The sequence below is a fragment of the Pipistrellus hanaki genome, assembly GCF_964339955.1.
Source record: "Pipistrellus hanaki genome assembly, chromosome: 8".
In the NCBI taxonomy this organism is placed as follows: domain Eukaryota; kingdom Metazoa; phylum Chordata; class Mammalia; order Chiroptera; family Vespertilionidae; genus Pipistrellus; species Pipistrellus hanaki.
This window is the reverse complement of record NC_140510.1, coordinates 28,616,508-28,629,253: the sequence shown is the minus strand read 5'-3', so window position 1 is coordinate 28,629,253 and position 12,746 is coordinate 28,616,508.

Here is a 12,746-nt window from a genome sequence, read left to right as displayed (position 1 = left end):
CCAAAGTTTCATGCAGTATCCTCGACGGGATCTTGAAACAGAAAAAAACGACACTAGGTAAAAACTAAGGACATCTGAATATGGACTTTAGTTAATAATAATGTTTCAAATACTGGTTCATTAGCTCTGATGAATACGGCATCCTATCTAGTAAAGATGTAATATGCAAATGGTCATTACATCGTGAAGTGTAAGGACGACCACATAACGACCGGATCACAGATCAGCAGGAGGGTGGGGCAGCTCGCTACAAACAGGCGGTGGCGAGCTACAGGAGGAGACAGGGCAGCAAGCTATGAGGGGTTTGGGGGAGGTACAAGAGGGTGGGGAAGTGGGCAGAGAGCTACTGGAGGGCAGCATCGAGCTATGAGCTATCGGCGAGCTACTGGCACACAGATTTGCAGGGCTACTAGTAGTAATGTAAGATGTTACCAACAGGGGACTCAGGAACTCTCTGCACTGTCTTTGCAACTTTTCAGTAAATCTAAAACCATTGTAAAAGTAAAAGTTTTTATAATAAAAACCAGAAAACCACACTAGCTGGTTTGGCTCAGTGGATAGAGACTACAGACTGAAAGGTCCTGGGTTAGAATTCCAGTCAAGGGCACATGCCTGGGTTGTGGGCTCGGTTCCTAATAGGGGGCATGCAGGAAGCAGCTGATCAATGATTCTCTCTCATCATTGATGTTTCTATCTCTCTCCCACTCACCTTTCCTCTCTGAAATTAACAAAAATATATTTTAAAACAAACAAACAAAAACATGTAAACCAATAAATTTTGGGTACTGCATGTCCTATGTACCTAAAGGTGAATTCTGATCAGGGTAGTCCTTCCTACCATATAAAAACATTGGAGTGTGCCTGTGTTATGTGTGTGTGTGTGTATGTGAGCAAATGTTTAAAGGGGCAGTTACTACACTTTAATTTTTTATAAAAAGTCAGCCTAGCTATTGTAATAGTCTCACAAGTAGGTATATGTCAAAATGTACCAAATTTTAAATATGTGCAGTTTACTGCTTGCCCATTATATCTTAGTAAAGCTTTTTAAAAAGAGTTAGTCTAATCTAAATTTTGATGCCCAAAGAAGTAAACTAAATTGCTACGACTTTGGAATATTTCTTTGAAGGAAAAATCAAGCTAACGGTTCCTTAGCATCTCATGGATCTTTTTCATGAAAACCAAACTGGCCATTTCAGAGTATGAATCTCAAATTCCAAATTATAGGTTTCAGCAAATATCCATAATCTTAAAAAAATTTTTTTTTTTAATTCTCACCCAAGGCTATGCTTATTTATGAGAGAGAGAGAGAGAGAGAGAGAGAGAGAGATTGATTGGTTACCTCCCATAAGTGCCCCAACTAGGGATCAATCCTATAACCTACATATGTGTCCTGACCTGGAATCAAACTTGTCACCTTTTGGTGTATGGGACAATGCCCATCCAACTGAGCCACACTGGCCAGAGCAAATCTCCATACTCCGAGTGTCCACGAATTGGAACAAGATCAGAGTGAGCATTTTGGTTGTCCGTGTCACTGAGAATCAGATTGGTGATACAGAAGGGCAGGAGGAAGGGAACCATATCTGCTTTCCCAGAGCACTGACTCTGCCTCCAAGCCAACCAGCCTCTGACTTCCCCAATGCTCTGAAGGGGCATTCTTCAGTGAGAAGTTTCTGGGGCTGGGAGGTGGGTGGCTTTCTCCTGACCTTGCCCTGAAGATTCCAGACCCTCACTATCGACACTCATATTTGCCAAAACCGGTTTGGCTCAGTGGATAGAGCGTCAGCCTGCAGACTGAAGGGCCCCAGGTTCGATTCCAGTCAAGGGCATGTACCTTGGTTGTGGGCACATCCCCAGTGGGGGGAGGGGAGATATTTTGCAGGAGGCAGCTGCTTGATGTTTCTCTCTCATCGATGTTTCTAGCTCTCTATCCCTCTCCCTTCCTCTCTGTAAAAACTCAATAAAATATATTTTTAAAAATAAAATAAAATCCCTCATCTTTGAGCTGCTGTCATTCAATGATCTCACCTCTTCCTGCTTGACTGCCAACACTTACAGACCTTCTGCACAGTTACCGAGGGCCTGGAGTAGGGGTGTGGAACTCAATCAGAGAAGGGGCCAAAATCTAAAATCCAGCCTAAATCGCAGGCCGAATGGTTTACTGAACAGTCATAAACTGACAATGTCATAAACTGACAGCGGAGTGCAGTGATAACAGCGCGGTGCGGGCCACATTGCAAGGCCTGGCAGGCTGGATTTGGCCCACGGGCCTTGGGTTTGACACATGTGGCCTGGAGAGTCAATTGCACACATTAATAATAATGCAAGTGGTAATATGAATGATACAGTTAATGGGCACTAACCCTGCTAAACAGTACATACATGACCCTGTATGAAACACAAGTGTTATCCTTATGAAGCCCGTGATGTGGATACTGTCCCTGTCTTTGTTTAAGAGATGGTGAAATGGAAGCTTAGCACCATCAGGCTGGCAGTGCTGTGTTTCATCAGTGATTCCTGCATCATGTGAATCTGTTCTACTCCAGTAAACTCCTCCCCTCCACTCTGCTCAGCAGTCCCCTCCTTGTCCTTATCCTGGAACTTATAATCACTTGCCACTGCTCCAATTCCCACCTACTTGTTCACTTGCACACTTATTTGTATGTGTGAACACCTACAGAGTTCCAGGCTTAGCCAGGAGATGGCAGGGACCCAAGGCCAGAGGCTCGGGACATTCTTCTCTCTGCCTACAATAGCCTGGCATTCAGACACCTTGCTCTTCCCTTATTCCCCCTAACCCCGGGACTCAGTTTTCCCAAGTGTGATCCCTGATCTGCTTGCACAGAATCACCTGGGGCAGAAGTGAAAAGGTGGCAGCTGGGCCCTGCCCCAGAGAAAGGAGTTAGAAATTCAAGGCCACACAGTCCCCATGTGTGGCTAAAATTTGTCATGTCTTTTAAATATTTAATAAAGTTCCATAAACCAATACATTTATATTAAAAATTCAAATAAGAGCAAATAAATAAGATGGAAATCTGCCTTTATTCCTACTGAAATCCTGCTCAGAGTCAACAGTCTGGGCTTCCATTTTTCTGGCATTACAAACATACAGGGCCCTCTTTACACAAACAAGCACCTGGAATTAACTAAGCACAAGAAAACTTTCTCACTGGGATGTTCCTGTATTTCCCTTCTTTCTTTTACTGGATTTTCAAGGATCCTATATCTTTTGCCTTCATTATCACATGATCTCACTCATATGTGGAATCTAATGAACAAAATAAACTGATGAACAAAATAGACCCAGAGACAAAGAAGCATAGAACAGACTGTAGAAGGCCTCCCTTACTTAAAAATGATATATTTTATTTCTATGTATGTAATGTTACATTTACATTTTGACAGAGATTTTTTTTAAGCATATTTTCCCCTATCAATGCTGAGAATTAATTGGGATCCAAAACAACAAAACTCAAACAAGATAGTACTGTTATCAAAACCTTGTCCCAGACCCCCTTTTAAAAATGTTTATTATGGCCAAAACCGGTTTGGCTCAGTGGATAGAGAGTCGGTCTGCGGACTCAAGGGTCCCGGGTTTGATTCCGGTCAAGGGCATGTACATTGGTTGTGGGCACATCCCCGGTGGGGTGTGTGCAGGAGGCAGCTGGTCGATGTTATCTCTCTCATCAATGTTTCTAGCTCTCTATCCCTCTCCCTTCCTCTCTGTGAAAAATCAATAAAATATATATTTTTTTAAATGTTTATTATGGAGAATTTTCAATACAGACAAGGAGTAGGGCAAATGGTATAATGAATTCCTCTGTACACCTCCTCGACTTAAACATGAGGAGAATGTACCAGCTCATGGTCAATCTTATTTCATCTATATCCCCTTCCACTTGTTCCTTCCATATTATGGTGAAGCATATCCCACATATAATATTATTTTATCTGTACATTTTTTCAATATCAATCTCAAAAAATATAAGGACTCCTTTTTATATATAGTTGCAATGTCAATAGATTAATATTATCAAATATCTCATAAATAGCCACAACTCCAATTGTCTTATAAATGGCATTTTTTTTTTCCTACAGCTTGTTTGAATTGGACTCCAAATAAAGTCCACATTTTAAACATTGCAATTGGTTGACATGTGTTTACAGTCTCTCTTAATCTGTAAGTTGCCTTCCATGTTTTTTTCTTACAATTAATTTGTTGAAAAAAACAGATTAGTCCTACAGTTTTCCAAAACTGGATTTTGCTGATTGCATCCCATGGGTGTTATTTAACAAGTTCTTCCTTTTTCTGTATGAGTACTTGAGTCTGTCGGCTTAATCAGGATCAAGCTAGATGTTTCCAGCATGAGTGCCTGCTAGATGGTGGTGCGTGCTTCCAGCAAGATGTCTGTCTGGTTGTTCTTTTTGTCATGTTAACAGCTCCCAGGTCCAAAATTGTGATTTTCAAAATCCACTATTCTTTCTTCATTTATCAGCTGAAATACTTCTTTAAAAGTAAACTTATCCTTGTCTTTGCTCTACCCGGTGGTACAGTGAGTAAAGAGAAAGCAGGATAAATGATTAATTCTTTCCTTTTATTTACACTTTTCAAAATAATGGCCCGGTTTCCCAGTATCCTCCAACGGTGACCCATTAGATTTACTTTTGTTGTCCTTGCTGGATTAATATGAGTGTATGCTCTATTCACACAGAGCTGATGTGCTTCGGTCCACTGAGACCATCATCCTCAGCGGTGCTCAAATTGTCCATTCTTTGGCCACTTGGAACCTCTTCAGGTTTGCTCGAGAGTTAACTTGCTGGTTGGGTTAAGACCTCATATTTAATAGTTAGCCTCCGGTAAATATGTAAGTTGAAAACCCGCATGGAATCTTTGGCCCTGTCTGAAGATTTTATTTACACAAACCTTACAGAATGGGAAGCGTAGAAAGCAGATCACGGTCCTCTGTGGAGGGCACATAGCCTTAATTAATATGCCAAGTAAATATGCTTTATGCCTCCTCTTAGGCACAGACAACTTCTCTGACCAAGCGAAACAGCTGGTGATGAGCTTGGCTGCGCCCTCATCTATCTTCCAGCATCCATTCTTTGCACCTGTCCACATGGGGTCTCTGGTGCGAATTGCTATCATTTTTTTTCCTCCAACTCTTTATTCTAAATGTATAACCTGCATATATTAAAATGCACAGGTTTAATTGTAAAAGTTGACCAGTGCACATCTCATGCATCTATCACCCCAACGAAAAATAGAACATTTCCATCCTCTTTCTAGGTAATCCCAACCATCCACTCAGACATAGCCGCTGGTTGGTTTTCTATCACCAAACATAGATTAGATTTGTTTGGTTTGACTCTATATGAATGGAATCAAACAGAATAATCTCTTCAGTGTCAGGATTCTTTCTCACAACATAATGATTTTGAAATGTATCTAGGTTGTATCAGTAACTCATTCGTTTTTAAGACTCAGTAGCAACCACAGTTTGTTAATCACCTCACCAGTTGGTAGACATTGGGTTGTTCCCAGTGTTTTTCTGTAAATGAAATCCACATTCATGCAGAAGTCTTTTTGTAGACATAGATTTTCATTCCTCCTGGGTTTGAATTGGAGTTGTATTGCAAGTATATGCTTAACTTTAGGAAAAGCTACCAAGCAAGTATATAAAGTGATTGTAACCATTTTACATGACTACCCACAATGTTCCAATTGTTCCATATCCTCACCAACACTTGGTATTATCAATCTTTTAAATTCCTGCTATTGCAATTTTAATCTGCATTTTTCTAATGACATGAATATTTCCATGCACTTATTGGTTGATCTTATATCTGTTTTTGTGATATAAAAAGAGATATGTCTTTTGATCCTTTGCTATTGGGTTGTTTATCTTCCTATTTCTGATTTGTAGGGATTCTTTCTATAATCTGGGTCCCCCACTGGATATATATATATATTATGAATATTGTCTTCTAATCCATGGCTTGCTACTTCATTTCCTTAGATTTTGTTTTTAATTTTATTTCTCACTTCATCTCTACACTCCAAGATCTTTCCTCCGTTGCTAACCCAAGCTCAAAATAGAATTACCATTTTTTGAGCCCTTCATTCTCTGCGCCCACTGACTTCCCATGCTACTGACCACAGTCCTGGGAGGCAAAGAACATCCACCACACTGATCCCCATGGAAACTGGGCTGGAGCAGCCTTTCAGTATCAGCGCTCCAGTAGATAAGTGCCAGTGAGGCCTTACAGCAGTGGTGTTCTATGCTGGCTACACGTTAGAGATGGAGGCAGGTAGTGATGCCCAGCCCCCCAACCTCAGGGGTTCGGGTTGATTTGGTCTGGGAAGAAGCTCAGGCTTGGGTATTTAAAAAGCGCTTCCTCAGCCCTGACCGGTTTGCCTCAGTGGATAGAGCCTCAGCCTGCAGACTCAAGGGTCACAGGTTAGATTCCAGTCAAGGGCATGTACTTTGGTTGCGGGCACGCACCCTGTGGGGATTGTGCAGGAGGCAGCTGATCAGTGTTTCTCTCTCAGCAATGTTTCTAACTCTCTTCCCTCTCCCTTCCTCTCTGTAAAAAAATCAATAAAAGATATTTAACAAACAAACAAACAAACAAAAATACTTCCCCAAGTGATTCTACTATCCAGAACCTCTCACTCAAAATGTGCTCTGTGCTTCCTGCTGCTGCTCAGCGTGGCTCCTGAGGACCGCCCTGCCCTCCGGTGCGGGAAGAGTTAAGTGACAGGCGGTGCGGGAGCCATCTCTCTGCTCCATTTCCAGGCTTCACCGGCAGCGCAGAGAGAATGCGTGCAGGCTGAAGCCGTTGCTGCTGTGCAGCCTGGAGATGATTTGGGTTTTAATTTAAGGAGCTCTTTAAATTCTGCTCTCTCCTCCTCCCCCTCCTTCCCGGGAGGCAGCAGAGGCAGACGTCAGTGCACAAAAACCAGGTCCAATTTGGAAGCCTGCAGCCATCTGGGGAAGCATCCAAGGTGTCCTTGCAGACAGGCAATCACCGCTCGGAAATGACGACCGCACAGGGGTTTCAGTGATGCATGCAAACCGGCGGTTTTCAACTCGCTGTCATTTAATGAGGCTTCCCTGCCTCTCCGAGGCGAGCTGGCAGCTAGCGGGGGAGGGGCCCTGCTTTCCTTTTCAATATTCCACTGATGCCGCGGTGGCTTTCAGAAGCCGAGGTGGGATTCCTGAAAAGCCAACATCTTAATCACCTGGGAGAGGACAGCCCGGGAGAAATGGGTTTCTCTAAAATAAGACCCTTCTTGATTTTTCTGTGATATTTACAGCTCAGAGCAACGAGCCCAGAAATCCTTAGTTGTTCTGGAATCAGAGCCCCGGTATCACTCAGTTGAGGGTAAGGGAGAGGAGACGTTTAATGTGATTCTTCTGTGGAGTTTTGAACATTACCATCATAACCTGGGTGTGACAGAGTGTGCGAAACGATATTGGATGTGTGTTCCTGGTCAGTAAGCGTTCTCTGAGAGAATGTCTAAGACTTACTGAGGGGAAGCACACATGGCCCACATCAGCACACACACACACACACCCACACACACACACCCCAGAGCTCAGGTGCCATGCTTTGCAAAACAAGGATGCCTGAGGTGGGGGAGTGGAGACTGGAGTCCGGCAGTGGCAGGTGGTGGCTGGTACCTGAAGCATGACATGCAGAGCAGTGGTTTTCCCAGTGAGGTCCCCGGGGCCAACAGGGTTGGTGGGCAGTCACGGGTCCCCTGTCAGACCTGCTGAGTCAGAAACTCTGGTGGTGGGGCCGGCGATCAGATCAGCGGCTCTGAGGCACCTTGAGGTTTGAGGCCCCTTCATCTAGACTATTCTCTTGAGAACCATTCCTGGAACACTTGAGCCCTCCTGTACAGGCAGGTGGGGAAGGGCCCTGCTTCAGGCTGCTTTCCATGCCTGCCTCCTTGGAGAGGGGGTGAGAGGGGATAGGGTGGCTGCAGGTGAGAACACAGAAGCAGAAGCAGAGCGGCCTGGCCTGGAGGCCGAGGAGCAGCCTTCCTGCCTGAACACTGGCTGCGGGCAGCTGGGGCCACCTCCCTGCAGACTCCCCGTGGAGGGGGATCTCCTCCCGCAGACTCCCCGTGGAGGGGATGTCCTCCCCGCAGACTCCCCGTGGAGGGGGATGCCCCCCCGCAGACTCCCCGTGGAGGGGGATGCCCCCCCGCAGACTCCCCGTGGAGGGGGATGCTCTCCCCGCAGACTCCCCGTGGAGGGGGCTGTCCTCCCGCAGACTCCCCGTGGAGGGGGCTGTCCTCCCGCAGACTCCCCGTGGAGGGGGCTGTCCTCCCGCAGACTCCCCGTGGAGGGGGCTGTCCTCCCGCAGACTCCCCGTGGAGGGGGATCTCCCCCCGCAGACTCCCCGTGGAGGGGGCTGTCCTCCCGCAGACTCCCCGTGGAGGGGGATCTCCCCCCGCAGACTCCCCGTGGAGGGGATGTCCTCCCGCAGACTCCCCGTGGAGGGGGATGTCCTCCCCGCAGACTCCCCGTGGAGGGGGGTGTCCTCCCGCAGACTCCCCGTGGAGGGGGCTGTCCTCCCCGCAGACTCCCCGTGGAGGGGGATCTCCTCCCCGCAGACTCCCCGTGGAGGGGGCTGTCCTCCCGCAGACTCCCCGTGGAGGGGGCTGTCCTCCCCGCAGACTCCCCGTGGAGGGGATGTCCTCCCCGCAGACTCCCCGTGGAGGGGGCTGTCCTCCCGCAGACTCCCCGTGGAGGGGGCTGTCCTCCCCGCAGACTCCCCGTGGAGGGGCTGTCCTCCCGCAGACTCCCCGTGGAGGGGGATCTCCTCCCCGCAGACTCCCCGTGGAGGGGGATCTTCTCCCGCAGACTCCCCGTGGAGGGGGATCTCCCCCCGCAGACTCCCCGTGGAGGGGATGTCCTCCCGCAGACTCCCCGTGGAGGGGGTGTCCTCCCGCAGACTCCCCGTGGAGGGGGCTGTCCTCCCGCAGACTCCCCGTGGAGGGGATGTCCTCCCGCAGACTCCCCGTGGAGGGGGTGTCCTCCCGCAGACTCCCCCGTGGAGGGGGATGCCCTCCCGCAGACTCCCCGTGGAGGGGGATTTCCTCCCCGCAGACTCCCCGTGGAGGGGGTGTCCTCCCGCAGACTCCCCGTGGAGGGGCTGTCCTCCCCGCAGACTCCCCGTGGAGGGGGTGTCCTCCCGCAGACTCCCCCGTGGAGGGGGATGCCCTCCCGCAGACTCCCCGTGGAGGGGGCTGTCCTCCCGCAGACTCCCCGTGGAGGGGATGTCCTCCCCGCAGACTCCCCGTGGAGGGGATGTCCTCCCGCAGACTCCCCGTGGAGGGGGCTGTCCTCCCGCAGACTCCCCGTGGAGGGGATGTCCTCCCCGCAGACTCCCCGTGGAGGGGGTGTCCTCCCGCAGACTCCCCCGTGGAGGGGGATGCCCTCCCCGCAGGAGCTCGGGGAAAGTGGTAGGGAAGGCAGGATGTTGACAAGCAGTTTCTTGAGAGAGAGAAAGGAACCCAGCTGAGGTCCTGCAGCCCCTCAGGCCCCAAGCAGTTCCTGGTTGCACAGCTAGGGGGGCTGCCAGAGCCCATCTAAGGCCCCCAGATGGGCTCCCGCCCTAGGCTTGCCACTCCCTGGGTGGCTGGGTCTGGCTGAGGCAAGGAAACAGCGAAGAATGGCGAGTGAAGGGACCAGGTTAAGCATTCCGAATGGCCAGTGCCCACCATGCCGAGTGGCACTATCCGAAGCCTCTGCCCCGGTGCTCTTGCCTGGCCGCCAGCCCGGGAAGAGTGCATGACTCACAGACATCCTCAAGGTTAGACGTCGGGTATTGTGGTTATAAATTAGCACAAGAGGATTCTTGGCACTGAGTCCAGGAGGCCTGGCCCCGTGTCAGCGGCAAGAAAGCTTCTCAGCTAATTGGGAGGCGGGGTGGGGCGGGTGGTGGAGGGCGGCTGTGGAAGGGCCAGAGGTTCCTGCGCCAAGGGCAGAGGCAGAGTTGCTCCCGGCTCACTAATAGGCAGCCTGCTGGTCTGAGCAGGGCCATGCATAGAAGGTGACCTGACAGAGCTCCAGAGGACAAGGTGCCACAGCCCTCTGCACCCACATGGGCTGTCTCAAGATGGGAAAGAGAACCCCAGATGTCCAGAAAAGGACCACCTTGGAAAAGGGGACAACTTGCGCTTTCCCATTAGAAGAAGCAATCCAATTCAACCAACAAGTTACTTTTTTTTTTGTGCCTAATACATGCACCAAGGCCCCTCCCTGTCCTAAAGTCTAACCTGGAGGATGAGCTTGGAGGCAGATGAGGTGTCTGCAGTGGATTAAAGTGTAAGTGTTATGACAAGGAAGTAAAGAGAAAGGAGCTTCATCTGAGAAGACTCCTCAGAAAGCCTTCTGTTAAAAAGATACACACAGAAATAAATGGAAAGGGAATCAACATGGCATACCACAAAAAGTCAATTAAACACTAAAGAAGGCAGTACTAAATAAAATGGAGGGGGAAAGGTATTACATACAGAAAACAAACAGAAAAATGGCAGTAGGTAGGCCTTCCTTATCAGTAATTGCTTTAAATATAAATGGACTGAGCTTTTCAATCAAAAGGCAGAGATTGGAAAAATGGATTAAAAACAAATAACCCAATTATATGCTATGTAGAAAAGACTCACTTTAGACCCAAATACACAAAGTGGTTGAAAGGGAAAGGAAAAAATAATTTTTAGCAAATGGTCACCAAAAGAATGCTGGCTTGGCTATATCAGGAATATGAGAAAAATGCAAGATAATATCAGAAACAAAATAGACTTTAAGTCAAAAGTTGTTACAAGAAACAAGGATAAATATATACCGATAAGAGGGCCAACTCATTAAAAAATATAACATTATAAACATGAACAGGCCAAACAAGAGAGCCCCAAAATATATAAAGTAAATATTGACAGAACTGATGTGGTAGCCCTGGGTGGTGTGGCTCAAGGGTTGCCAGTTCAATTCCTCGTCAGGGCCCCACCCTGGATTGTGGGCTCTGTCCCTGGTGGGGGAGCATCAATATTTCATCAGTGTTTCCCTCTCTCCCTCTCCCTTCCTTTCTCGCTATAAGAATACCTAGCTCTAACCGGTTTGGCTCAGTGGATAGAGCCTCAACCTGTGGACTGAGGGGTCCCGGGTTCAATTCAGGTCAAGGGCATGTACCCTGGTTGCGGGCACATCCCCAGTAAGGGGTGTGCAGGAGGCAGCTGGTCGATGTTTCTCTCTCATCGATGTTTTTGGCTCTCTATCCCTTTCCCTTCCTCTCTGTAAAAATTCAATAAGATATATTTCTTTAAAAAGAATACCTAGAAAGAAGATCAATAAGGGAATAGAGGACGTTAACAACACTACAAACCAACTATATTTAACAGCCACATATGGAGCACTCTCCCCAAAAGCAGAAATACACGTTTTCCCCAAGTGCACGTGAACAGTCACCAGGATGCATATGTGAGCATAGGTTAAGTCACAAAAGAAGTTTCAATAAATTTAAAAACACTGAAATTATGCAGTGTCTTTGCTGACCACAATAGAATGAAACTAGGAAACAACCACAGAAAGAAAACAGAAAAATTAACAAATGTGTGAAAACTGAAGGGCACACTTACGAATAATCAATGGTTCAAAAAGAAATCACTAAAGAATTTAGAAAATACTTTCAGATTAATGAAAACAAAAATATGATTCACCAAAACTTACAGATGTAGCAAAAGCAGTGCTCAGAGCAAAATTTTTATCAGTAAAAGATTATATTAAAAGAATAAAGATCTCAAATCAGTACTTTGACTTTACATTTTAAGGAAGTAAAAAAAAAAAAGATCAAACTAAACCCAAAGCTAGCAAGGAAGGAAAAAACGATTTGAATGGAGATAAATTACATGCAGACTAAAAAAAAAAAAAAAAATGATATTGATAGAATCAATGAAACCAAAAGTTGATTCTATGAAAAGATCAACAAAATTGAAAAACCTTTAGCTAGGCTGACAAAGAATAATAGAGAGAAGGCACAAATAAAAAATTAGTAAATTATAAGGGTCTGGTATCCAGAATACATAAAGCTCAACATAAAAACACAAAGAATCCAATTAAAAGATAAATAAAATACTTGAATAGACATTTCAAATATACAAATGGCCAACAAACACATGAAAACATGCTCAATTTCATTCATTGTCAGGAAAACGCAAATCAAAACAATGAGATATCACTTCACAAACACTAGGATAGCTATAATTAAAAAAATTTTTAAATAAATACATGTTCACAGCAGCATCTATACTAATAAAAGGGTAATATGCTAATTAGACTGGGAGACCTTCTGAATGTCCTTCTGGACAAAGCCATGGTGGTGGGGCTGGGATAAAGGTGGTTAGGGCCCATCATGCCAGGAGGGGAGGGTAATTGGGGGTGATCAGGCTGGTGGGGGGGGGGGGGAAAGTTGGGGGAGATCAGGCCAGCAGGGGAGTCAGTTGGGGCTGAGCAGGCCAGCAGGGGTGGTTATTTGGAGCAGAGCAGGCCAGTAGTGAAGGGGAGGGGGTCAGTTGGGGCCAAGCAGGCCAACAGTGGGGGTAGTTGGGGTGAGCAGGCTGGTGGGAGGGGCAGTTGGGGGCAATCAGGCTGGCAAGGTGGGCCAATTGGGGGTGTGAAGGCCAGCAGGGCAGGGGCAGTTGGTGGCGAGCAGGCCAGCAGCAGAGTGGT